Source organism: Grampus griseus (genome assembly GCF_964374135.1).
Source record: "Grampus griseus genome assembly, chromosome: 15".
Classification (NCBI taxonomy): domain Eukaryota; kingdom Metazoa; phylum Chordata; class Mammalia; order Artiodactyla; family Delphinidae; genus Grampus; species Grampus griseus.
The window spans coordinates 53,469,753-53,497,229 of NC_139009.1; the positions used below are offsets into that span (position 1 = coordinate 53,469,753).

The 27,477-nt window shown below is 44.0% G+C and overlaps 1 long non-coding RNA gene across 1 annotated transcript in view; it reads right to left on the bottom strand.

Annotated features, from left to right (window-relative positions):
- Positions 1-27,477, bottom strand: part of LOC309833522 — a 65,370-nt gene that overhangs the window by 25,414 nt on the left and 12,479 nt on the right. The window contains exon 3 of the long non-coding RNA XR_014297777.1: positions 24,243-24,339. This is a non-coding gene — a long non-coding RNA (uncharacterized lncRNA). The remainder of the gene's footprint in view (positions 1-24,242; positions 24,340-27,477) is intronic.

Consider the following 27,477-nt stretch of genomic DNA (forward strand, 5'->3'; position numbering starts at 1 on the left):
ATATCTATTCTTGATTCATATGCCTAATAACTTTCTAACCGGTCTCCCCAGTCTGTTATCCAAATAAACATCAACACACACACACACACACACACACACACACACACACACACACACACACCCCTTTAAAATCTTCAATAGCTTCTCCTTCCCTTTAGGAAGAAAACAAACGTCAGAATTTCTGGACATGGACCTGTGGTCTTTATATTAAAAAACACCCCCAGTGGTTCAAATGTGCAGCCAGGATTGGGAACTGCTCTAGACAGTCTCTAATGACATTCTACCTGCTCTTTAACCTTTGCCCATTAAATGTGGTCTGCCCACTCAGGCATGCAGAAACCTGCCCTGGGCAGCAGCCTCTGCTTGCTGACCCCTCCCACTCGCCTGCTTAGCCTGCTATTCCCCACTTTGATCGCTGTCAGTTTGACCCTCTGCATCTGTACTTTGCCTCCCCAGAGCTGCCTTGGGGCTCCTCCATGTTTTACTGGACATAGGCTCTCCTCTCTGGGTTCTGACCCTGCTCCACAGTCTCCCACACCCTGACTTGGATTTTGGCTCTGCACACTCCCCTCTTGGCATCAGCTTCCCCACCATCTCCCAGTACCGGCTGCCTGCTTAAGCCTCCCAGCCTCCACGTCAAGTATGTAGACTCTGCAAATATTTACCAGGGGCCTCCAAGGTGCCAGGCACTGTGCTGGGCAGGAGCTGCCTTGTGAACCAAAACAGAACCAATCACTGCCCTTGGGGAACTTCACATTCTGGTGTGGGAGACAGTATCGGACAAATGTAAAATTGCTACAGTATTATGTGCTGGGGTGGAGAGGGCACAGTGCCATGGATGTCTATCAGAGGGAAGACTTGCCTGAGGAGCAATATTCAAGTTAAAATCTAAGAGAGCAGTGGGAATTACCTAGGTGAAGAGGAGAGGAGAATGGAGGAGGAAGGGGTGTCATGTGCAAAGTCCTGGCTGTGAGAAGGAACGTGGCATACTGGGGGACGAAAGGTCTGGGTGGCTGTGGCAGAGGGAGAGGAGGGTGTGAAGTGGCGTTAGACATTCTATAACCTATATGACACCCACTCTCTGGCCAAGGTTCAGCACACAGCAGTCACCAACCCTGATGTGGCAGTCATTTGGTAATCGGCTCTGGTGGGCCACACTCTGCACAGCTGTGCAGGTTGTATGCCCTGGTTATGTGCATAGCAAAACAGAATGTTTCTCTTCCCTCTTCCTGTTCCCTTTCCCCGGGCTTTTTCCTCTTTTCTAGGGAAACGGGACAAATCTACTGACTATAACAGGAAGAGACGAGTACCATGGTTTATCTCAGTTGGCCAGGCACAGGCTCGACATCCAGAAGAATGTTCAAAACAGTCCTTTATTTTAGATTCAAGCTGTGCATCTTCTAACTCATATGCTGTCCACAGGGGTTGGATGTCTGGGAGGCACTCCTCTATCCCATTCACTTGTCCCCCACATCCTCAGCAGTTGGAATGTTTCCTTACATCTTAGCTTCTGGAGGCCAGCGCCATCTCCTGTAACCCCTGGATAACAACAACAGCAGCAGCAACAACAACAAACTTCCCTTTGGACCCTCATTTCCAATAGAGTGTCCTAGGAAGAGGGACTGTCCCAAAGGACTCCATGATTCAGCAGGGAACTCCAGAGCTTCTTACCTATGGGGTATACTCCCAAAGAACGTACGCAGGTCCTTGAGTGCCAAGAATAGATAGGAATCAGCCCTTGTGCTAGACCCAATGAGAACAGCTCAAGTCAAAGGAGGCAAGATGCTAACAGAAATAACTGTAATTAAAGGTAGAAAAAAATTGATGTGTTAGAAAATGCTGTAACTTCCTCAACTTGATAAAGACAATTTACAAAAACCTTACAGCTAACGTCATGCTTATCATCATGCTTGACATCGTACTTGAAATCCTTGCAAATGTAATATGCAAGAAAAGGAAATAAAAGGTATACAGATTGGGAAAGAAGATATAAAACTGTCTTTGTTCACAGATGACATAAGCATCTATGTAGAAAATCCAAAGAATGGACCAAAAAACTCCTGGAACTAATCAGTGATTATAGCAAGTTTGCAGGATACAAAGTTAATATACAAAAGTCAATTGTTTTCCTATATAGAATCAATGAACAAGTAGAATTTGAAATAAAAAAGAATACCATTTACATGAGCATCCCCCAAGAGATATACTTAGGTATAAACCTCATAAAATATGTACAAGATCCATACACAAAACTCTGATGAATGAAATCAAAGAAGAACTAAATAAATGGAGAGATATTCTACGTTCATGGATAGGAAGACTCAGTATTGTCACTATGTCAGTCCTTCCCAGTTTGATCTATAGATTCAATGTAATCCTAACAAGAGCCTTGCAGAGAAAGGCAGCCTACAAAGAGAATGGAGAAGACAAACAGAGCAAAGAAGAGATGAGACGCATCATGGTTTCAGAGAGAGAGAGAGAGACAGAATCATTATGCCTACTTTCTAAACTGACACTCCTAGGAGATTTCCCCTTTCCTTAATTACAAATATTTTAGTTCCTTTGTGTTTCAGTATCTTGTAACCAAAGAGTCTTCAACCAAAACAAGTAGAAATCAGAGCTTCAGAGATGACCACAATGACATAAGCCCAGAGGAAAACCTAAAGAAGGCTATGAAGACTAAAGGTGAAAGAAATCACACAGCACCTGCAGCAGATTCTGCCCGTCCTTATTGAAGGACTATTTAAATTACTTGGTTTCCAGAAATGTACATTTAGTCAAAATATTTCAGAGAGTAACAAACAAGGTCTGGTGAGGAGATAACGCATGCCTGGGACTCTGTGTACCACTCCAATTTACAGCTGACCTGCAGAGAGATTTGATCATCTCAGATTACAATGAAAGTTTAATAACCAAGGTGAGAAAATTGACCAGTAGTAATGGCTCTCAATCCTCACAACATCTGATTAATGATGTACTTTTCAATGATCCTTCTGCTATACAATCATTCTTTCTTTCCTGTAGCCATCCCGCCATCCATTGATTCTACAACTATTCATTTAGCACGTACTAAGTAAAAAGCATTGGAAATACCAAGACAAATAAGACATACTCTCTGTCCTCAAGGGCAGTGAGTACTGTTCATTCATAGAATTTTTACAGCTTGTAATTATACGCATTTGTAGGATTCTTTGTTTAATCTCTCTCTCCCTGACTATGTCAGTTTTATAAGGGCGGGAATCATGTCTTTTTTGGTTCACTCTTGTATCCTAGCACCTGGCAGAGTTCCTGGCACACAATGGGCACTTGATACACATTTGGTGAACAAAGAATGAATAAAGGGCTTTCAGTCTATTCAAGACTTAGAATTGTCTTTCTTCTGTTTTTATTTAACCCTTATTATATCCTACTCCAGAAAAGGAGATTTTATAGGAGAATCAGGCAATTACATTTTGAAAGCTAGGTGACTAATGTCCCACAGTGTTTGAAAATTGCAAGCTCTGTGACAGGTGCCTGAGCTAACAACCTGGTAACAAGAATCCTCCCTTGTAATGTGGATCCTTGGCGTCTAGGGACCCTTCCTTTCTTGGTAGCTCTCAGATTAAAACTGCTCAGGAGAGGGGGGTTCATAGAATGCGGCTGATTCTCTGACCCTGAGGAAATGGACCGTGGAAAGAAGACGTGGATGTGTGAAATGCCCATCTTTAGACTGGCAGGAGGAGGTGGGCAGAGAGGACAAGAGATTCCTTGTATGGCTGTGCAGGTCACATCCTCCACAAGGCACCCAGACAAGGGGGAAGTAGGGGCTGAAATCTAGCCAACCTCTTCTCGCTGACAATGAACTCGGGCAAGAGGCTGTGTCAAAGGGGCCCCAAGGAGGAGGTAGCCCTTTAGTGAGGAATCCTCACATTCTGAAGAAGACTGACAAAGTAATAAAGGAGGGTGTGGAAAGAACCTGCCTTTAGCGTTCAGTCAGAAAGCAGAGAGTGGAGTGTTGCCCACTCTGAGGGCCTCACTCTCTGTGAACCATTGTTTGCCCGCACCCACCGCTCATACCCACTCCAGCACACCCAGTTCTCAGAGTGATAAGGGCTTGTCTCCTAGTAGGAGCAGGGAGATTTGTAAGAGGACGTCTAAAACCAAAACTGTCAGCAAGGGGAAAAGAGTCACCCCGTTTCCCTGAAGACGAAGGGGGATGGGATGGTCAACAGCAGGGCTATGAGGCTGCAGGCCCAGGTCTGTGTCCTGGCTGGCAGCATAAGGCTTCCTTTCCCCAAATGTGCAGAGGCTCTATCAACACAGCAAAGAACTCATGTACACAGCCTAAAAGAAAAACTGTTTAGTATCAAACAGCTTTTCTAAAAAAAAAAAAAACAATTACCCACATCCACCCCTGTTCTGCTCTTTATGATACATGGAAACACCAGGGCTATTTCTAGCTCGAGATGCAGGGGTGCTGATGAGCAGCGAGGTTTCTGCAGCCGATTACTGATAGGCCCAAGCTGTTGCCACGCTGCTGAGGTGCTAGGGACAGGCAGCTTAACTACACATGGCCAGCACATGGTAGGTGGGCGGGAGGACGTCTGGCTGGCTCTGGGTGGAGGAGGAGGGGACGGAAGTGGCTCTGAAACTGCATTTTGGGAGCAGTAAGCTGAAGACATTGTAGTTCTGTGTGCTTCCAACACCACCTTCCTTCCAGAAAGAAAGAATGAAAACTCTAGGGATATCAGTGCAGCTTCTGCAACTGTTTCTCTTGCTTCCAACCTGGAATGTCATTGCAGGGGGCCAAGATGCAATTCTTTTTCCTGACAGAGAATGAGTAATCTTGAAAGAAAGTGATCAGATCTTAAGGAAGGTCATCAAAACATCATGGGGAGGTAGGGAAAGGGAAGGATTGACTTCAACTCTAAAATTTCATAGACTTTGAAATCCTATGAATTTGAGTTCAATTCCTGTCTCTTTCATTATCAGCGGTGTGACCTTAAGCAGGTGCTTAACCTCTCTGCAACTCATTTCCCTCATTTGTAAAGTGGGAAGAAGCCAGGACTGGAGGGTTTTATTTTGGTGGGGGGCAGCCCGTGCATGGTCATGCTTCTAAACGCTCATTTTTTTGAGTGGGTTAGTTATTCCAAAATCCAAGATCCTGCTGAATCTTGTTCATCCTCTCCTAGGAGAGTACTCATTGTTTTTCTTCATTTTTATATTTTATCTTAATGGAAAGCTGGCAATTTTTGCACAAAGAACAGGTAGAAATGTGATTTATGTCACATGTTACGTTACTTACACAGCAAAATCCACACACTGCCTTGTTTTCAACAGTTTAAATAGTTTTGCCCTCTAGGATGTAGGGTGTCAGACATTGCTCTCCCTCAAAGCCATGTCTAAATTGATAGTAATATGTACATTGAAATGATTTTTGTAAGAATTAAGCATGTGAATATTTAGCTCCATGCCTCGCATATAAGTGCGAAGAAAAAAAAAGTGGCTTTTGGTGGTAGGTAAGTGTTTTCAAACACCACACTTGGGTACAGAATTACCCGATTACTTTCTAAATCAAATTACATCTTATCCTGAGCCTCTGCTTTCTACATCTTATTCATTATTGGGGCTAGCGTACTCTCCTCAAGTCATGAGATGGTCTAAGGACCCTCACACAGAGCAGAACTAACCAGGAGGCTCTCTGGCCTTCAGCCCACGCTGGTCACTTGCTGATGTGTTCACTGTCCGAGCACTCAGAGGGGGGCTGTACTGCTGCCTCCACTCCTTGCTTAGGTTCACAGTGTTTGCAGGGGCTGGAAGCCAGAGCCCCTAGCACCCCAGTCCCCCCACCTCCCCAGCCCTCCAGCTTACCTCCTAGCTATTCTCCTCTGAGACTGAGACATCTCTCTGGGTGACTGCAAAGAAGCAGGGGCTCTATTAACCTGAGCGTCCCAAAGACTCCTGGAGCCCAAACCATCATTCCCTTCTCGGGCTCAGGGACTATCTTCTTTTCCTGGAAGGGAGGAGGGGGCCAGGCAGGGCTGCTTCAGCTTCTACTCCTCCAAACACCAGGTAATCTCCCTCCAATGGGGCCATTTCCCTCTTAATTCACCTTTTTACTCCATTATCATTATCATTATTATTTTTGAACAGGATTTATCATCTTACCATGGGAATTTAGGACTCTTTTGTCATATTTTTATTTTGAGAGTTATGAACACTCTCAGAATCCCATTCATTCTGATACCAAATGAAGATCTAGCCCCACAGAGCAGAAATTCACTTGGGCCCACTGAGATACAGAAATCTGTCTTCTAATTCTTTGTTTCCTGTTCCCTTCAAGATAGCACCGTGCTTTAAATTCTCTGTGAAATATCCTCTGCTTACGCTTCTCTGTTAGAGAACTTTCCCAACTCATCTATGAGATATTTCACTTGACTGTCCTGTGTACTGGGGAGAGAGTGTGGGTCTGTTGAGTGTGATCATCTCAAGAAAGGAAGTATGTTTGCCTGTGATTTTTCTGCAGAAGGCAGCCAGCAACACAACTCCGTGGCCCTGTAACTAAAACATTGACTTTCTTACCAACGTGGTTAAATCTTCTGTTTTCTTACTCAGCAAGAGCTTGCTGAAAACTGACATTGTAGTTGCTGGCTGGGATCACAGCTCTGCAGATTAATTTAATGGTATGCATCGTTTCTAAAAGGAGTCAAGCAAGGTCAGCACAATGGGTATTTGTCTGATAGCCTCTGGGGTTAATGAGCATTTTTGTTTACTTCAAGAAGAGAATGAAGACCTGTGATCTGCAGTCCAGAAAAGTTCTGCTATTGGCTATTACCATAGATGTTTCTGAATTTTTCCATTCATGAGGAAGTGACTAATAAAATATGCACAACCTTAACAGTCAGCTCTTAATAGGTTTATTTCTACTATAATTAAATGCTTCTTAAAAGTCATCAGAACGTTGAAGAATTAGATGTGCCCTTGTTGGCAATTCATACAAGTAAGGAAGCCCCAAAGGAGAAGGATGAGAATTAGCCCAGACGGACATGGCCAATCTTAGAAAGTCATAACATCTCATCACAGAATTTCCAAAGCTCTGGTTCATTTGTGAAAGTGGCAGAGAGTTAGGGAGGACTTCAGCTAAAGATGATAAACACACAAGTGGAAGCCCTTGACTCACTCCAAACACTTAAGAACTTCTGGATAAAACATAATCAAAGTGTTTTTAATATATAAATAGGCATGAAGTCAAGAAAGGAAAATCACCAAGTTGCAGAAGCAAAAAGAGAATTCAAAGTCAGAGGTGAATGGGAGTTGTACTGTGTGTAAGGTGAGATCTAATCTCATATTATCTACAGAATGTGGAAACCCAAGCTGTGATACTACTGTTAAAAACTTGTCTTGACCTCGATGTAAAAATATGAGTTCATTAAAAGATAGGTTTAAAAGGCGTCAAGATGAAAAATAAATCAGGTTCAAGGATAAGAAGATTCACTAATATGAAAATCAATTTGCCCAAGTTTATCAGCAGTTTCAATCAAAATTTTAATGGGAATATTTTGTGGATATTCTGCAGAAAAATCTCAGCTGCTTATAAAATGTATATGGAAGGGCAAAGGGCCAGAAAAAGGAGAGGTAATCCTGAAGAGGGAGAAGTAGAAGAAGGAGGGAGAGGACTTGCCTTGCCAGATGGCAAGAATGGACTGTAAAACTCTAGCAATGAAGACTTGGGGGAGGGGAGAATTGATGGGGATGGGATAGGCAAAGAGACCATTCCAGGGGAATGGAAGAGAACTTAGAAATAAACTCACTGTACGAGAACAAGTTGATTCATAACAGAGCAAGCGTTACAGATAAGTAAAGAAAGGAATGGGATGATCAGAAAAGGAGCTGGGACAAATAAATTCAAAATGGATTAAAGACTTAAATGTAAGACCTGAAACCGTAAAACTTCTAGAAGAAAACATAGACGGTTTGCTCTTTAACACTGGTCTTAGCAATACTTTTTTGGATCTCTCTCCTCAGGCAAGGGAAACAAAAGCAGAAAGAAACAAATGGGACTACATCAAATTAAAAAGCCTTTGCACAGCAAAGGAAACTATCAACAGAATGAATAGACAGGCTAGTGAATGGGAGACAATATTTGCAAACAATACACCCAACAAGGGGTTAATATCCAAAATATACTAAGAACTCAACATCAATTAAAAAACCCAATTAAAAAATGGGCAGAGGACCTGAATAGACATTTTTCTAAAGAAGACACACAGATGGCCAATAGGCACATGAGAAGATGCTCAATAACACTAATCATAAGGGAAATGCAAATCAAAACCACAATGAGATATCACCTCACACCTGTCAGAATGGTTATTGTCAAAAAGACAACAAATAACAAGTGTTGGTGAGGATGTGGAGAAAAGGGAACCTCATGCACTGTTGGTGGGAATGTAATTTGGTACAGCCACTATGGAAAACAGTGTGGAGATTCCTCAAAAAATTAAAAATAGAACTACTATATGATCCAGCAATTTCACTCCTGGGTGTTTATCCAAAGAAAATAAAAACACTAATTAGAAAAGATATATGCACTCCTATGTTCATTGCTGCCTTATTTACAATAGCCAAGATATGGAAGCAACCTAAGTGCCCATCAATAGATGAATGGATAAAGAAGATGTGATGTATATACAATGGAATATTACTCATCCAGAGAAAAGAATGAAATTTTGCCATTTGCGACAATATGGATGGACCTAGAGGGTATTATGTAAGTGAAATAAGTTAGACAGAAAAAGACAAATGCTGTATGATTTCACTTATATGTGGAATCTAAAAAATAAGACAAATGAACAGACATAACAAAACATAAACAGAGTCACAAATACAGAAAATAAATAGCTGGTTGCCAAAAGAGAAAGAGGTAGGGAAAGGAGAGAAATAAGTGAGGAAGATTAAGAGATACAAACTTCCAGTTGCAAAATAAATGAGTCACAGGTATGAAATATACAATGTGGAGAATATAGTCAATAGTTATATAATATCTTTGTATGGTGACATATGGTAACTAGACTTCTGGTGATCATTTTGAAATGTATAGGAATATTGAATCAGTATGTTGTACACCAGGAACTAACACAGCGTTGTAGGTCAATTATACTTCTAAAACAAACAAACAAACAAACAAACTCATAGGGAAAGAGATCAGATTTGTGGTTACCAGGGAGTGGGAGGGAGGGGGAATTAGATGAAGGCGTCAAAAGGCACAAACTTCCAGTTATAAGATAAATAAGAACTAGGGACTTGATGTACAACATGATAAATATAGTTAACACAGATGTATGTTATATATGTAAATCCTAAGAGTTCTCATCACGAGGAAAAATTTATTTTTTCTATTTCCTTAATTTTGTATTTATATGAAATGATAGATGTTCACTAAACTTACTGTGGTAATCATCTCATGATGTATGTAAGTCAAATTATTATGCTGTACACCTTAACTTATACAGTGCTGTATGACAATTATATCTCAATAACACTAGAAGAAAAAGAAATTTTTAATGGGGCTAGGACAATTGGTCAACATACCAAAAAAAAAAAAAAAAAAAGGAGAAATAGAGTTCCTACAACATGCCACACAAAGAAATCAATTCTAAGTAGATTGAAAAGGCAAAACAAACATTTTATTTAAAATGTAGAATGTTCTTATGAACACTGAGTAAGGAAAATTTCCATAAATCACAAAATGTGTAAAAATAGAAAACATTCATAATTTGAATACATAAAAATGTATTTACCATAACATGTCACGAAAAGAGTGAAAAACAAGATATAAAATGAGAGAAGATACTTGAAAGAAATGTAAGTAGCAAAAGATTAGTATTTTGAATACGTAAATTAGTATTTTGAATACGAATTCTAATTAATCTCTGAATTAATAAGAAAAAGACAAGGTTGATGGGATACCTGATATGTTTGAACAGGCTAAGAGGAGGCTGAAACAACTGTTAGAGGGTTGGGGTTAAATGAGAGAGAAATTCATAGAAAACTATGCAATTGAGAAAAGTAGTTACTGATGCCATGGAAATCAAAAACTGTTACAGGAAAGGAAAAGCATTCTTAGTACATTACAGGGCCCAGCAATCAAAGGTGTTTACATAACCACAGTAATCTAAACAATGAATCAATCTAATTAAATAAGGAGAAAACTTGGAAGGATGGAATATGGAGCAGGATGGGTGGCTGGTGGGGCATGAGGATGAAAGAGAACTAAACCCTTATTTTCTACAGTGGGATTGCAACATGATGCCGCCCACCAAAACAAACTAATAAGCAGACGAGAAACAACAACACAAATGTGTTATTTAGAGATGGAGGAGCAAACCCCAAACAATCAGCTGAAAGAGCTGAAAGTGACTTCTCTGGGGAGGAGAACACAGGATCCCCTTACAGGACTATTTGCCTCTTTTAACAATGAGCACATATAACTTTATAACAATAAAAACTGACTCTGTGACTGATAAATAATAACAAAGAACCAAATTGAAAGTCTTAGAATAAAAAATGAAACCATTGGAATCAAAAGCTCAAGAGATGGATTAAACTGAGGAATAGACACAGCTCCCTCTGGAGTTTTTTGGTCCAACCAATAAAACAGGGAAATTAGGAGAAGAGTGTGCAGAGCAAGGAAACTGAGGCCTGTTGAGCAGAGTCGGGTGATCTCTAAGCCATTTACCACTGCACAGCCCTCTCCTTCTTCTCTACACTTTGGCTACACACACACCTGCCTGAAGTCTTCAGTGAAATAGCAAGTTTATCGCTGAAAACAGGTTAAGGATCCCTCCTATACCACAAATGAGTGTGAGCTGGAAGTAGAATGAATTCACAAAACAAAGGGATGCATAATCGTTTATTGATTTTTATTTATTCTCTACCTCAGTTTCAAAAAAGATATAAAGCAGCTTCCAAAAGTGTCACATCTAGGAACTAAATAAAATATGAGCAAAGTAAGAAAAGAGCCAAAGAAAGTGGACAAGGGATGATGCCAACAAAAAAGTCAAGAAAGTTGCTATATCTGAAAATAAACCCAAAATATGATCCTCCTAGCAGCCAAGAAAAAGCAAGAAATGCAAGTAATTGCAAAAATCTCATTATAAAATGGGAGTTGATTGAATGTTGATATGATGTACAAGGTAAGTGCATGACAGAATAGGAAGGGGAGGTGAAATGTCATGTCATTACATATGGCGTCACTGTGATTTTGGAGAAAGTCACCGCCTTTCTTTCATCAATTTGGAGAGTAAATTTGGAAAAGCTTTGCACAGGCCTTCTGTCTGCCTTGAAGATATCTGGCTCTTTTCTTAGGCTCACAACATTAAAACCACAATGCAGACTGCTTCCCTAGGTCAATGGAGCCATCCTTAAGATGAATCAAGCTAGTGCAGGGTAAATAAAGAAAGCAACCAGAACAGAGCCAGGTGGGACTTGAACCCAGGGCTGCAATAGTGCAATAATATTTCCTGCGCTCATGGGGCTTGTTGGCACCCCTCTCCCTCTGCTGTGTGGAGGAGTTGATTGTGCAGATTTTGGAAGGCTGGGATGGAGGCCAGCTGTGGACAGGCAGCCAAGTGCGCCAGACGTCAGAGTCAGGAATAGAGTCCTTAGATGCTCCTGGGATCTTGGGTACTCAGGGAAGATACTAGCCACAGCCACCATGATATTTAAGAGAAGAGAAGACAGCCAACCAGCTAGCAGTGCAAGTGCCTGAACCCTTCCTTGTCTCCTTGACCTGATAGCCCAGGCATCCTGGCACCCTCTGTTTTCTGGGAAATTGGTATTGACTCTAAGCACAAGAAGACTTGGAACTCAACAGAAATTCAAATAATCATTGAAGGTATCAAGATGGTCTTCCCTGTTGGGGCTGAGTCCACTCCGAGCACAGCCATCACACCCTCCTCCAGCAACCACCCTATCTCTCTCTGCCACAGCCAAACTTCTTGAAAGAATTGTCTACACTTGCTGTCTCTACTTCTTTATCACCCGTCCAATATTCCAGTGAAACTGCTCTGGACAGAGTAGCTAATGACCTTGTTTCTGAGTGGGCACAGCTCTTGTCTTCCTTGGTCTCTTTGTAACAGGGTTATCCCTTCTTTGGAAATGCACTTCCCTTCGCTTCCATAACTCCATCCATAATTCCATCATCTCCTGACTTTCCTTCTCAGGTTCTTGACCCCGGGCCCTGAGTTTTTAGTGCCCCTCCCCCTGCATGCAAACCTGCTGCCTTGTGAGCTCTATGAGGGGAGGGAAGATCTGCTTGCTCTCCATTGTTTCTCTCTCTACAGTTTGGCTAAAGTTCCAAGAGCAGGGAGGGCAGCTGGTGGTGCCATCTCTTCTCCATCTCTGGGGAAAGACTTGCAAAATGCTGAGCACGTAGAAGGTGATCAATCAATCAATCAATCAATATATATATATTTATTTATAACATTTTGTTTATTTATTTTATTTTTTTTTTGGCTGTGTTGGGTCTTCGTTGTTGCACGTGGGCTTTCTCTAGTTGTGGAGAGCAGGGGCTACTCTTCATTGAGGTGCACGGGCTTCTCCTTGCAGTGGCTTCTCTTGTGGAGTACGGGCTCTAGGCGCGTGGGCTTCAGTAGTTGTGGCACATGGGCTCAGTAGTTGTGGCTCATGGGCTCTAGAGCACAGGCTCAGTAGTTGCGGTGCACGGGCTTAGTTGCTCCATGGCACATGGGATCTTCCCGGACCCGGCTCAAACCTGTGTCCCCTGCATTGGCAGGCAGATTCTTAACCACTGCACCACCAGGGAAGTCCCTCAACAAATATGTTTGAAGGAATGAACAAATATAAGTTTTTTTCATGTTTATTTAGGATTTGTATCCTGATGACCTCAAGAAAAGGACTGAAGGTGGTTTATAATGTTAAAATATATAGAAAAATATAACAAAACATTTAAAGAGAGAAAGAAATGATGGAAACCAAATGAAAGTGGAATGAGATGGATATACCAGCTTCCTGGAATGAATTAGTTACTGCAATGGAACATTCAATTTAGTTCTGAGCTTCCTGGTAGGCAAAGCAAAATGAGAAAGACATCAGGTTATATATTTCCTCACTGGCAAATAAAAGGAAGCTTACAAGTATGAGTAAGAATAAAGTATGGATAGAAATATTTTCTGGTACTGAATTTAGTAGGTGTTCTATCATACAGTTACCTTTATAAGGAAGGGACATTAGTAATATACTGGGCACTGTCTTTGACCATCATTTTTCAAAATGTCTAGATGCTTCTCCAAATTGTTCTTTTAGACACCTAGAGGATACTAATAGAAAGGGTAGGTATTCCAAGACATACCAGAGCTATCTTAATTAGGGAAGTGAATTGAGACTGAATGGGATAAACTCCTTCTGGGTATCAGGCATTCACAAGATACATTCGTAAAATGGACTCAAATACCATGGGTCTCTTGCCCTAGTTGGAAAGCCTAAGTACACTTTGGTGGAGGCCAAGGAGGACCAGCTATACTGATTTTCACAAGGAAACACATACAGAAACCCTAGTTCCATTTTCCTCAGAGATCTAACACCGTTGGTTCATAAAAGCTCTAACTTGGAAATGCTCTAGGGACCATGTGATGTTAAAATCCCAAAGGGAGGCCAGGTAGGATTTCTGCTCATGCATCCCTCTCCTACCAGATTTGGGCTACATCCAAAGAAACCACAATTCAACATGAGGTACAAAGTTCAAAGTTCAAAAATTAGGTACAAAGGTATAGAAAAAAAAAACAGTTAGATTATTCTTAATGTCCTCTCAACATCCAACTTAAAAGTAGACTTAAGAAAGTGAGTTTAGAGGCAAGATTTTCACTGAGAATTTTAGAGAAAGCTCACGGTATGCTGAGGACCTCCATCATCCTTTCACACAAGTGGAAGAGATGCACATGCTTCCCCTCACAATAGAGGAGCTTATGGAGAACTTAATGTGTGTCACCTTCAGTTTGGGGGACACAGTGGATTGGACCAGCCTGGGAAACCTACATGGACTGGCTAGCCACCTTGATGGCAGACTGAGGAGACAGGATTGGGTGAATGGGTGTGGGTCAAAGAATGCAGGCAGCAGACCATGTATGCTGAGAAAAGCAGCATGGGGACTTGGATGCTGCCCCCCGAGTCATCTAGGGGTGGGGTAAAGGGACCTCAGCTGAGAGAAGCAGAGACATCACTGAATTTCCAGGGAGTATAAGCAACTGCTGGGATCTAGATCTTGTTGTCCAGGGGTCCACAGGTGAGAGAACCCAGGGATGCTGACGGGGGGAGGTCTCTGAAGACTGAACTGTAATACTGGCCAAGTCTTGAAAAGGCCCTTCCTAGAACTTTCCTGCTCCCTTCTCCAGACCTCCCTTTTCCTCCAACTGTGTGTGCGTGTGTGTGTGTGTGTGTGTGTGTGTGTGTGTGTGTGTGTGTGTGTGTGTGTTTGGGAGGGTGGCGGTCAGAAAATGCAGTCAGCAGTTTAAGGGAAGAGAAGAAGTAGGGAAGGAAAGTGAAACACAGCTGCCCTCCCTCCCATGGTTGGCCTGACCTAGAAGCCAGGAGAGACCTCAACTTTAAATCTGGTTCAGAGTTTTTATTATTACATAGGACTGGACATTTTTATTTCTGGATTGAGACTCTATTTTGTGACTTAAATGACCACAGGCCTCTTTTTTTTAGCTAAGAGGGACCAGAAAAGTCAGAGGGCCTGCCTGAGTTTCCTTCCAGGGCCAGGGGAAAACCCACAGTACGAGTTTTAAGGGATCCCAGAAGACAAAACCAAGCTTCTGGGTGACACTTGCCCCCAGTCACACTGGCACAAAGTAGCAGGGACATGAGCAGGCCCAAGCCCATCCCTTCCCTGGAGCTGGGACAAGGAGGGTGCAGAGTCCACTGAGGGCACGCTTAGGATTCCAGCCTGTTCAAAGGAGAGGCCTGTCCCTGGAGGCAGAGGCAGGAAGTCGAGCTCACTCTGGCACCGGGGAGTCTGGGAAATGAGGGCACCAGTGGAGAGGCTCCCAGATCCTGGCAGGAAGGGACAGGACGGAGTCACGCAGCGCTTCTGAACCCTACCCCCTGCAAGGTCAGGTTCAGCCACCAGGTGAAAAGCTCCTCCATCTGATAACAGGGTGGAGGGCAGGCCAAACACCCAGGAAAGTTAGCCCGGTGATGCGAACCTTGTGCCCCAGGCTCTGGGAAGGAAAATTAGTTCGGAACCAGAATCCAAAGAAGGTGTAATTAGAATCTGCAAGTAGACACAAACGGACTCTCACAGCTGAGAGTGCTTGGAGCACTTTGGAAGAAAGGCACAGCGAAAATACAAAGTAATATTATTATCGCCTTAATTATAATTAGAACCTACAAGTCAAGTCTTGAAAGACATTTATAGCACATCCTTACTTGTTTAGGTCAGCTTCCCAGAAAGAGGGGGAAAGGCAGACTTGGACTTTTAAAATTTAGGCAAGAAACAGATCAGTCTACGGGTCAGGGCTACTATCTGGAGCTCCCCTATTTTAAGGACGCCCTTTGGGGCTCAGGTATATTAACTGCTAGAGCCTAAAAGCTCAACGTGGTAGAAAATAGGCTTGTTTTTTAGCCTCGGAGGGCTACAGGCCAGTTGGAAGCTTCCACCCACTGTGAAGTAATGCGACTGGTAAAAAAGCTGGTAAATCATCCATGACTCAGGGCCTGATGAGTGATGCATCTGCGAAGCAGAGCGTGAAGGGAGGATGCTGAACAAATATCTAGGGGAACCCCAACGGTTCCTGGTTATTACAGGGCTTATTGTCCTGGGTGAGGATAATTCAGACTCACTGACATTTTTCCTCTCGCCTCCCGCCCCTATTAGAGGGCAGGAGGCGGTGGAGTGGGGCCGGAGGGGGAAACGTTGCCTGGTTATTTAGGTATTAAGGGCAGCTCTGGTAGGAAAATCCATGTGAGCAGGTCAGGGCTGATGGCTGCAATGAGTCTCAACCTCTGTTGATTTCAGGTACCCCCGCTGCCCCTGTGCTCAGAGCACTTTGGAAGGGAACAATCCAGAACGCCTGTGATCGGCAGAGACACTGAAACCAGAACTGCGTAGACATGACGGAAAGAGTCACACCACTGTGTGGTGCAGCGAGGTTTGAGGCTTTGTGACTGATGAGGACAAGTGTTGCATAACAACAGCTTATGAAAAGCTGGTTTTAAAGTATCTGTATACCTGTGTCATAGTCAATGAGGACTCATTGGAGAGGCAGCCTGGGATGATCTGCTTCTATTCACCTCCTATTCCCAAAACGTAGGCACCCAGGCTTCCTGGGCTACCCAGATCCTCCTTCATGCCTGGCACTGCCCATCTCATGCTCTGAACCCATTACTGGATCCCCTTTCCCTTCTCCACTCAGTACCACATTCCAAACGTACCCGTCCTTAGTCTCTCCCTTAGGGACTCTGAGAGTCTGAAAATCAGCAATGTTGGATTAACACATCCCTTCTTCCAGATAACATTTTACTTGACTTTGTGGAGATGTGCCTTCACCTAAAAGGAGACTGGTTTGAGCCTTTGAGGCATCGTGTAGCCCAACAAAGTGTGGGTAGTTGGGTGCAGGGTATCCCAACATCATCAGACACACACGTCTGAAAAGGATCTTTTGTCCAACGCTGCTCTGAGGTTTTTGGCTACTATCCTCACTCAGATAAGTTTTCCTCTTCCTACGTTTCTAATCCCTAGGTTTGTCATGACTCACACTGAAAACAAACAAATTTTACTTTTTTCCGCCTAAGTGCTGGAGCAGTTTTTCCCTGGGTGGGAAGAAACTTAAGAGTCTGCTCCAAAAACTTTAGAAAAAGGAAACTCCAATCTCTCCAATGATCACTATGTATTTTTCACTCACAGGGGGTTTTACTGAAGTAAGGAGCATTTTTGTATGCCTTCTGGGTAATTCTGTGCAAAATTCCACAGTGTCGAGAGAACATGGTTATTAGCAGCAAACTGTACAACCCCTTATCTGTTTCTTCACAGGTTCTAGCCACAGGGGTCAGAGCTAAGCGCCAGCTCTTCATGCTAAAAATGTTCACAATTTGGTCTGTGCCAGCAGTGAGGACTGCAGTGTGAATTCTTGCTCCAAACTGCCTAGATGCACACTTTGTAAATGTCATTTCTTGGGATCCTGTTTTATCTGAGAAACCAGATTTCACCAGTGGCACTGACATTAGCTGATGATACCGTACAAGTTCTGAATCCTGCAGGGAGAAGGTCTTTTGAGGCCCTTTTCAATACAACTGACATGCTTCTCACTTAGAGCCTTTTTAGGATGAGGTTAAATCCTCAAATCACTCTACGAATCTGACAAAATGAAAATCAAATGCATTACTTTTACAAGCTGCTCAAGTCTACCTTCTCCTCTGCAACATCTGATGTGACTGCTAATACAACAGAAAAATTTAAAACCTTCTCCTTGCTTTCTACCAATGGAGTTATATGGGTTCAATATACGCCAAAATACAGAACTTAAGACGTATTACAAATTTAAAATACAGATTTTATATAACAGGATGACCATCCTGGACCTCCCTCTTTAAAAATTAATGTCATCATCTCCAAAGTATTTTTTGACCATGCAAAGTCAGTATCAGATAAACCTCAAATTCTAATTCTAGGATTAGTGATGCTATCTCAAAATAGAAGAAATTGTCTTCCAGAATCATTACGTACTTGGATAGGTATGCGATAAAAGAGTCAAGCTGACAGTTAAGCTGGTCTCTAGGTATTTATTAACCTAAGAAAGGATAGAGAGAAATATACCATGTATACAATCTTCAATCAGATACTCTGCTATGCTCCAAAATGAGCTTCATTAAGGTTTGTATTCAATAGAACTACTATCCATGTATATTTAAATGAAATATTTTCCCACTAAATGGAAAAGTTAATAAAAATGGGTGTCGTTATTTTGGCAGGCAACAAATAACAAGATGAGGGAGCTACAAGTTCAGTAAAATTAAAATTGAGGTTGAAAAATGACCCTTTATTGTTCGAATTACAATAAATTCTTGTTTGCCTGGTATCCAAACTGCTTGAAACATCAAATAACAGAAGTGCTTTGGAAACACTGTTTTTATGATGTGACTAGTAACTAAGCTGATAAACAGATATATGTAGCTAACAAAAACAAAACCTTCTAAGCTGCACCTTAATAGCCATGTGGTTTCATCCCAGGATATCTGTCATCTGAGGTTATGGCCCTCTGCTCTAGGTTCTGTGCTCGTGGGAGGGCTCTGAATGGTTCTGAAGGGTTGTGTGCACCCAAGGCCCAAGTACAACACCCACAGAGCAAAAAGGCAGAAAATGGTAGTGGCTAAGTGTGTGGACTCTGATGGCAGCTGGCCTGGGTTCAGATCCTTGCCAGACCACTTACTAGCTGTGTGACTTTGCACCAGTTATTAATCTGCTTTAGCTTCAGTTTCCTTATCTGTTAAAATGCATCATAGGGCTTCCCTGGTGGTGCAGTGGTTGAGAGTCCGTCTGCTGATGCAGGGGACACGGGTTCGTGCCCCGGTCCGGGAGGATCCCAAATGCCGCGGAGCGGCTGGGCCCGTGAGCCATGGCCGCTGAGCCTGTGCGTCCGGAGCCTGTGCTCCGCAACGGCAGAGACCACAACAGTGAGAGGCCCGCGTACCGCAAAAAAAAAAAAAAAAAAAAAAGCATCATAGACTTGTTGTGAAGAATATATAGACTATACAGTGTTTAGAATAATACTGGCACATAGAAGGCAATAAACATCAATGATTATTATCCCCAAATGTTTTTCTCCCAATTGATCCCAACCTTCAGTCTATGCCTTGACCTGACTAAAGATAATGATAGGACCGTATTCAGGAGGGTTACCATAGAAAACGGTCACCTTTCTATTGCCCCAGGTACAGCTCCTAAAATTCCATCACTTGAGCAAGTGTCAACAGAGTATATTTGGATGTTGAACACAAGTGTTACTATTAGCAGTAACAACAGCAAACACTTTTCTGCAAGTATTACATGCTCTGCCTCAGGAGCCAGTTGAGACATAGGGCTCTGGCCCATCTCAAATCCAGAATTCCCAAGGTCCTGCTCCCTATGTCTCCAAACACCAGGTTCATCATTCCATCTTGGCCTTCTGACCAATTACAGATTTTCTCACTCTTCCTAATGACTGTGCGCTCTAGATTTAAGAGGAGCGTATCTCCTTTCATCCAGGCCAATGCAGAGCAGGCATGAAGAAATCATTTGTTTCTCTTCTCTGCTTGGCTGTCAGGTGTTTGGGAGCTGGCCAGGAGGAAAGATAGTGCCACAGGAAACCGCAAACCCAGTGTCAGCTGCCTGGATGTCACAGGTTATACAGACTTCTGGGGTGACACTTTTCTCCAGCATCAAGCAGAGTGGCAAGGACCCCATCCCACATGTGGTGGAAGCCAGCGTGCCCCTCCCCACAAGGAGCTTACTTGTCTCCTAGTCACCTCTTTTTTCAGATTTCTTGCTTCCACTGCACTCTTGAGCTACCGTGTGTCTTGCCTCCTAGAACTGCTCCATTCTCCCCACTGTTTTGTCCCAGGCTGGACACTGCCCTAAATCCTTCATTTTCTCCAAAGCACAACATGAAGCAGTGGTGTAGAACAGTGCTTGGAGCAATGGAGCGGTTACAGGAAAAACAGGAACAACAGACCTCATTGGTGTGAAAGCCCATCAATTACTGCCACCTGGGGAAATTTCCCGCTGGCCGTTCCATCCCTTGGGCCCATCTTGATGCTGTTTCTCAGTTGCATCCTTCTCCTCTCTCCAGGCCTTTCTTCCCTTTGTAGGGGCCAGTCTTCTCCGGATTTTGATTTCTTTCTCATGCATAGCATCTAGCTCTCCATCCCTTGCTCCCAACTAAGCTCACGTCTACCTTTGCAGATCTACCAGCTCACCAAGGTGCTTTGCTAAGCAGAGGTCTCTGACTTCGGGGTTCTGCCCTTAAGCTGCATGAAGACCTGACAGACGCTTTGCAATCGCATGATCAAAGTTATAACTAGGACATTTGTTCCCCACAATCTCTGTAAGAGAGAGGAGGACAGTATATTCGTTAGGATAGGATATCGGTGCAGCTCGATGTCAGAGACCCACAATAACAGTGGCTAAAAGAATCGAATCTTAGCTTCTCCACACGTAGACGTCTGAGCTGGACTTGGGACTCTGCTACCTGGAGTCATCCTCAGGGATGCAGGTTCCTTCTATCTGATTGCTCTGCTGCCCCTAAGGTGTTGTCTTCATCACCTGGTTCCAGATGGTGCATGGCGACCTTCCATTCCACCCAGCAAGAAGGAGTAGAAAGCCAGGGGAAGCCGTTTTCTCCTAGGGCATAACGTGGAAGTCACTTACACCACGTGCCCTCACATCTATTGGCCAAAACATTATCACATGCCTGCAAGAGAGGCTGTGAAACAGTCTTTATTTCAAGTGACCGTGTGCCCAGCTGAAAATTGGGGCTATGCCAGAACTTCACTGCTCAATACTGGTAGCCACTACCCCCATGTGGCTATTTAAATCTAAAAGAATCAAATAAAATGTCAAATTCAGTTCTTCAGTCAGCCTAGCCACACTTCAAATGCTCAACAGCCACATGTAGCTCATGGTGACGGCATTGCACAGGGTGGATATAGAACATTTTCATCATCACAGAAGGTTCTACTGGACAGTGCTGCTAGAAGAGAAAGGGGCACGATTGGCAGTCACTGTCACCAGCAGTATAAAGATTTACTCTGCCCCTTTCAAGAGTAAGTCCCTTGGGGTTGGGGACTTTGTCCAGTACGGCTCTGTGCTGTGGTTGCCCTCTCGTTTGAGCATGCCCTGCAGCTAGCTGTGCACCCTGCAGTATCCTTGGATCTAACACAGGCCTGGCACAAGTAGACAGTCACGAGATGTCGCTTCCCTATGTGCCCCCTACCCGCCATGCCCTCATCCACACTCACGGTTCCCCTCCCCTCTATGGAACTTAGTTACAAAGTCCTGTGCCACCACCCTGATGGGGAGACATCATTAATCACTTCCCCATAACAGAGGAGATGAGACTTGGCCAAGGTGAGGGAGTGAAGTGTCTGCCAGGGTGAGGGCTCCAGCTCTCTCTCCCTCCACTCATCAGCGTCTGCTTTGATGCAAGAGAAAGCCTGACAGTGCAGATGACCACATTCTCAAGCCTTTTTAGGAATTCATGGAAAGAAAATAACCCCACTTACTTCCAGAAGAGAGGGAGGTTATTCTGACTAACTTGGCCCTCAGCCTTCAGGTACGTTTGTCTTGGACAATATTTGCTGGGAACCTCGTGGGCCACCTGAGAATCCATGCCAGGTCTTTATGCTGAAGGACTGCTGGACCCTCAGAGCCAGGGCACTTTGTCCCTTGACCCTTTGCTTCTAGGTGCTCTGTGACATTATATCCCCTTTCTCTAGACCAGGAATTTACATGCTATGATATTCCAGAGCCCCTGTATGGTAAAGAGGTGAGGGAGGAGGCCAAGGGTGTTTGAAAGTTTCAGCATTAGTCCCTCAGGTCAAACATCTGTGTTTCGGCTCTTGGGAGAGAGGGAGGAAGCGTGAAATCGCTAATTCTTAAACTTTGTGGGGTCACATTACCCGTATGAAAATTCGAGACTGTCTCCTCAGAAAAATGCATGTACACACCAAAATCCACAAACATCTTGGAAAGTTCACGGACCAACTTAATTAAATTGTGTTATCATTTGGCTTGAAGTCCCAAACGGTCACTGTGGTTTCTTAACGTTTTATGAGAGAGCATTATCAAGCTTAAAGAAGTCCTCCAAGGCCCTAAGTTCATTAAGGGCCAGGCTTAATAGAGGCCAGTCGTAGACTGATGTCACAGCTTGTAGGCTCCATTTTCTTTCTTTTTTTTTTTTTTGGATTTCTTTGTTTCTGGGAATATGAGGAACTCCTACTCTAGAATGATGCCCCAGGGATAAAAGCAGCCACATCCACCAGGGCTGAGAAAATCCCCGAAGGTTCAGCCAGGAGCACAAATTACCCAGATTGGAAGATAGGGAAATGAAAATGCATGAGGCTCAACGGCACAAACTTTCAAACGAGAAAATAAAATTCCTGATTTGAAATCTCCTTGGGGAGCAGAGTTCTTTGCTCTCTGATGGGAACAAAAGGTTACTGCCTTGCATAGTGGATGTTTTCTCCTTAGAGCGTGGGCGGCTCGTTGAGAGGCTTCCTGAGGCCTCTTGGCTCAAGTGCAGGGAGCGAAGCGTGAGTGGAAGGTGGAGTGAGGCGTGGAGGGGCCACACGTGCAGAGACTGGATTATTAGGATGTGTGCTGTCACGTGAGGCTGCCATCTATGACACTCTTAACCCTTTCTGCTTTGCCCAGAGCTGCAGCTCCCGGGGCAGCTGGTGTTCATTGCCTCAGAAGCTCTGCCCCTTAAATCAGTGGTTCTCAGCCCTAGCTGCGCATTAGGACCCCCTGGAGACCTTTAAAACTACTGCTGCCCGGACACCGCCATTTGACTGGTCTGGCATGGGTCCCAAGAGTCCCTGGAAATAAAAGCTCCCCGGGTGATTCCAATGCACACCTAGGGCAGAGAATCATCACTTTAAAGTGTTGCTTGAAACTATCAAAAGTTTTCTGAGGAGCTGTAGAGAATTAAGAAACTTAACAATCAGAGAAAAGCTAAAAGGACTGTTCCTTTAACAAACATGACTGCCTTAGAGATGGGAAAACCATGTCATCAGAGAAGGTTGACCAGGAAAATGGGCTTGTAGGTCTGACATTTGTCCTCCTTTCAGTCCTTAAATAACAGATTCTGATCAGCTTCAGTAATGAAACTGAAGTTCTGTTAAATACTTAATAAGATGAGAGTTTCCAGAGAGAATTAATTAAGAATGAGTTTAATACTATTCCAATTAGGTGTGGGCTAAATAATGCACTGCATGATAATTCAAACCAGAGATCAAGTAGGCTGTGGGAGTCCCTCTGGTCAGGGAGGGGGTTACTGACAGCTCAAGGGTGGGGAAGTTTGGCTGTGCACATTACTTGGCAATAAAATCTAGTGAATTTGCACTTTGACAGGGTTTAATACTATTCCAACGAGGCTAAATGTCACTATTCTTCCAACTAGATTATTCTTGTTTTTAGGAAGCAGATAGAAGATTAAGGGTGACCCCTGGGGACTGTTCAGTCATATGTCAGAGCAATCAGTAAGTTGGAGGTTTTAGTTTGGGTTCCCACAGACTCGTGCTCCAAAACAAGGATTCCAGGACAAGTAGTTCATTTGGAAGGTGATCCCAGGAAACATTGGAAGGGCAATGGAGAAGGGGTACAGGGAAGGAAAGAAAGGCTCTAAAGGATATGTAATTAGGTAGTTACCACTGAGGGCAACATGCAAACATGCCTCGGTCACCCCAACTGAGATGCAAGGCAACGGGGCTTGTTATCCACCAAGTCCCTATCCACCATGGGTTGAGGGCTACTTCTAGAACATTAACTCTCCTCTTCTGGCTCCCAGGCCTCATGTGCTCCCCTGGCCAGGCAAAGGCTCTCAGAGACAGAGTGGCAGGTATGCGAAATAAGCAGCCTTTGGTGTGTAGAGATAATACGGGCAAGGCACTGACAGTGTCTGCTGCAGTGGATGAATACTGAGAATAAGGCTGTTATTCATCCATCGATCCATCCAATAGAATCATAATCAAATGGTAGACATATACAATTCAGAATAAGGGCTGGTCACATAAACTCTTACAGATTTCTGTACAGTGGTCTTGCGGAGAAGAACCAGGAGGGTACACCAGTCCACCACATTTCTTTTCAACTGCCTGCCAGTCTCCCAGCCCACCTGATCATTAAATCCAGGAAGAATTGTTTCCTCTGACTCTCCAAAAATCTGGTGTGCTTAAAACTTCTTCCTTCTATCACCCACTCCCATTCCAATGCTCAAAACTCAATGACAGGTTAGCAGGTGGGATACCATTAGATCTGGCCCATCAGAGATAAAGGGAGAAAAGTCACTTGGTAAGAGCCACCGACACTAAAGGAGATGAGAATTGCCTGACTGAGCTGGGGCTGGGTCCCCTGACCTTCTTGCCATTATTAACTGCTCTGCTCCTGTCAAAGCAGCCTTTTGCCGTGACCTCCAGACCCAACTAAAAGCATGAATTCTTTAACAGCTATCTGATATTTCTTTCTACTAACTGAGTAAAGAGATTCTTACCAGTAAGAAGCCAGAAGTGAGCCAGAATCCAGGGTCATTGCAGGCAGAGGGGAGGAACCATCTCGGGTGAGTGAAATTCAAATGCAGTCATTTTATCCTTTAACAGAGCCAAACAGAAACACCTACTAAATCTTCAGGCTTTAAAAAGTAACAAATGCTGTGCAAAGTCAAATAATCTCACTCCATCCCTGGCCTTCCTTTCTGCAGGGCAGGGTTTGGGGTGAGGCAGGGGATAGGGAAGGATGCAGTGGAGGAAAGTGAGGGCCAAGAAAGGGGGAGCTTAAAGGGGGAAGGGCTGACACCACCTGGCACAGAGAACCAGGCTCCTGTGTTTGCTCTGCTCATCTCAGGTGCCATCAGTCAGACAGACAGCAATTGCCCCTTCTCTGAGAGTTCGCTCATATCTTAATGGTCCGCCTCTCAAACTCTCTGCTCCATCCCTTAAAGGTAACAACACACTGTTGTGTGGGGGACAATGAGGACCTTTGAACCATACTTTCTTACTTCAGAATGCCCAGAAAAACGTCAATTAAATTTCTAGGGCTTTAAAAAATACTTTCTATTAAAGACATACATTAAATACATTACGCTTCCTCCCAACTTATGATTTTTTTAGAGACAAAACTAATGTAGCCCTAGAGTCTTACCCAGTTCTGGCAGACTTTAAAAATTCTCTTTATGGCCTTTTCTGGTTATAAAAATACTTCACCTCATAAAAATTCAAACCAAACAGAGATCAAGAAGACTGTGGGAGTCCCTCAGGGTCAGGGCTGGGGGTTATGAACAGCACAAAGCCAGGAGTGTCTGCTGTGTGTGTCACTTGGCAATAAAACCTCGAGACTTTGCACTTTGAGGGGGCACTAATGTCAAAATGGCTTCATCACACAGGCCTCTTTCAAACGTCCCGCCTCCTGGGGATGGTGAGGTGGAGGCAGCAGGCTGCTGGCCCGTCCTACTATACAAATCATGTCTTCTATTAAAGACATACATGGAACACGGTTCCACACGTGTTCGCTGAGTCCCCAGCAACGAGAAGGCATTGATGAGCAGGGCAGACAGGAGACAGATTTCTCCAAGATCTCGCCTCTCCACGGCCGGTGGTGAAGGGAGATAGACCTAAATAAAATAGCCACACTCTTCACGCACAATTGTAATCAGTGACAAGAAGTGCTGAGGAAAGGAACTTGGTTCTAAGAGAACATGTAACAGAGGACTCTGCCCTAGATGGGGGTTAAGGAAGACTCCCCTGACGAAATAATGCTGAGATTAGAAGGAGGCGGCGTTAACTAGAGGAAGGGGTGGGACAGTAGGATGGGGAGCCCTAGGCATTGCAGATGGCAGCAGTGCAAAAGCCCTGTGGTAGGAGAGGATCTCTGCATTTCTAGGGACTGAAGGAAGGCTTGTGAGGAAGAAAGTGGTGGATAATGCAGTGGAATCAGGCAGTGTTTGTCAGTCAGGCTAGGGGTCTGCGAAAACTCAGGAGGGTTTAAGCAGGATTTGCGAGCATGTGGGTCAGTGGGGGATAGAGGCATGCTCACGCTTGTTGCAGTCGGAAAGTGGACGGGGCAGGGCAAGAGAAGTGGCAGCGTTGTTGATGGGTGTAACCCCAGCTGGTGGGCTATTGCAGTTCTCCTGGCCGAAGCAGCCGGACATATAGCAGCCTCCAAACCCTCTTATAGCCAGAAACACAGCATTATTGCTTCTGCGACTGGCTTCCAGACACCAGTCCACCTCGCCAGCCCAACTGCATCAGCTCCCCCGAGGGAGCTTCCTGAGCTCCTGTAACATATCGATTCTTATTTAGTAGGTCTCAGGAAGGCCTGAGAATCTGGAGTTTTAAAGCTCCTCCAGGTGACTCAGATGTGCGTCCACATTTTTTCAAGTTTTCTCCGCAAAGATTTGCTTGGGAAGATGGTGTTGAACCCTGAACTGAGCACTGGATGCTAGTTCAATTCCACCACTCCTAACAGTGTGACCTCAAACAAACGGCTTCACCTCATGAATCTCAATTTCACCATCTATAAAATGGGGGTGATCATTTTCTTCTTGTGTGCCTGGTGGGTAAGGGGTGTTTTGAGGATCTAATGAGATGATGAATTTGAAAGCATAACACAAATACCTGATACTCCCTACCTGCCAACAAACAATAGTTTTCAGTGTGGAAAAGGCATTCCGATTTTATTACTTGGTGCTTTGGCCCTTTTTTTCTCTGGCTACCTTGTGTAAGGGAGGGCTGTCTAATGGTGCTTCGTTCCAAATGCCCCCTCCCAATTCACTGAGGAGCGGGTGCATCTCCCTCCCCCTTCCTTAAGGATCTGCCCTCCTTCTAGGCAATGGCCACTGTGTCCCCTTTCACATGCTCATACGCTCGTCCCTGCAGCAGCCAGTATTGCTGTTCCCACTGCCTTTGCCTGCACATCAGCTAACGGTTGCTACATGCCAGGCACTGAACTAAACTCTGTACACATATTATTAAAAATTGTCCCTATCATCCCCCCTAAAAGACGAGGAAACTGAGCTGTAAAGAGGTCAAGTAATTTACCGAAGGTCGTGTGGCCAGGAAAGCAAGGAGCTGTTTGAACCGATTAAACAAGCTGTTGTACCATCATTTGTAGGAGGGGTCTGACCATTAGGCTCAAACTTCACCTTTGCCTTTCTTCCAGAGGAATAGAACGCTATCAGGCAATGGTGACTCCTGGGGTGAGTGTAGACCCAACCTTGAGCCTCATTAAGCAATGGAAATGCTCATAAGGTTGTGAGCCCCCTGGGGGCAAGGACACCCTCGTTCATCTTTGTGTGAATGGCACAAAGCAGGCGTTTGGTAAAGTTTGTTGACGAATGAAGCATTGGCAAGATGACTATGGGGGAAGAAAAGCATTTATCAGTGTACTGCTAGCTTCCAACACTTCGTGTTGAATCTGGAACAATAACAATGTTAACTTAAAAGGTAAGTGGTGCTTTACAGTTTACACGATGTAGCAACATAATATTTATCCCGTGAGATGATTTTTATCCCCATTAGAAAGAAGACAAAAGTGAGGCTCGGGAGGTTAAATGACTTGCAAGGCTACAGTGTGAATTGCTGCAGAGAACACCAGCATGGAAGTCAGACAGACGGATTATAGCCTCGATTGCCCTAGTTACCATGTGGCTATGTGGCACTGAACTATGTATTCATGCCCTAGAATCCCCACATTACTCATAGGTAAAATGGAGATGTTTATAGCATCATTTA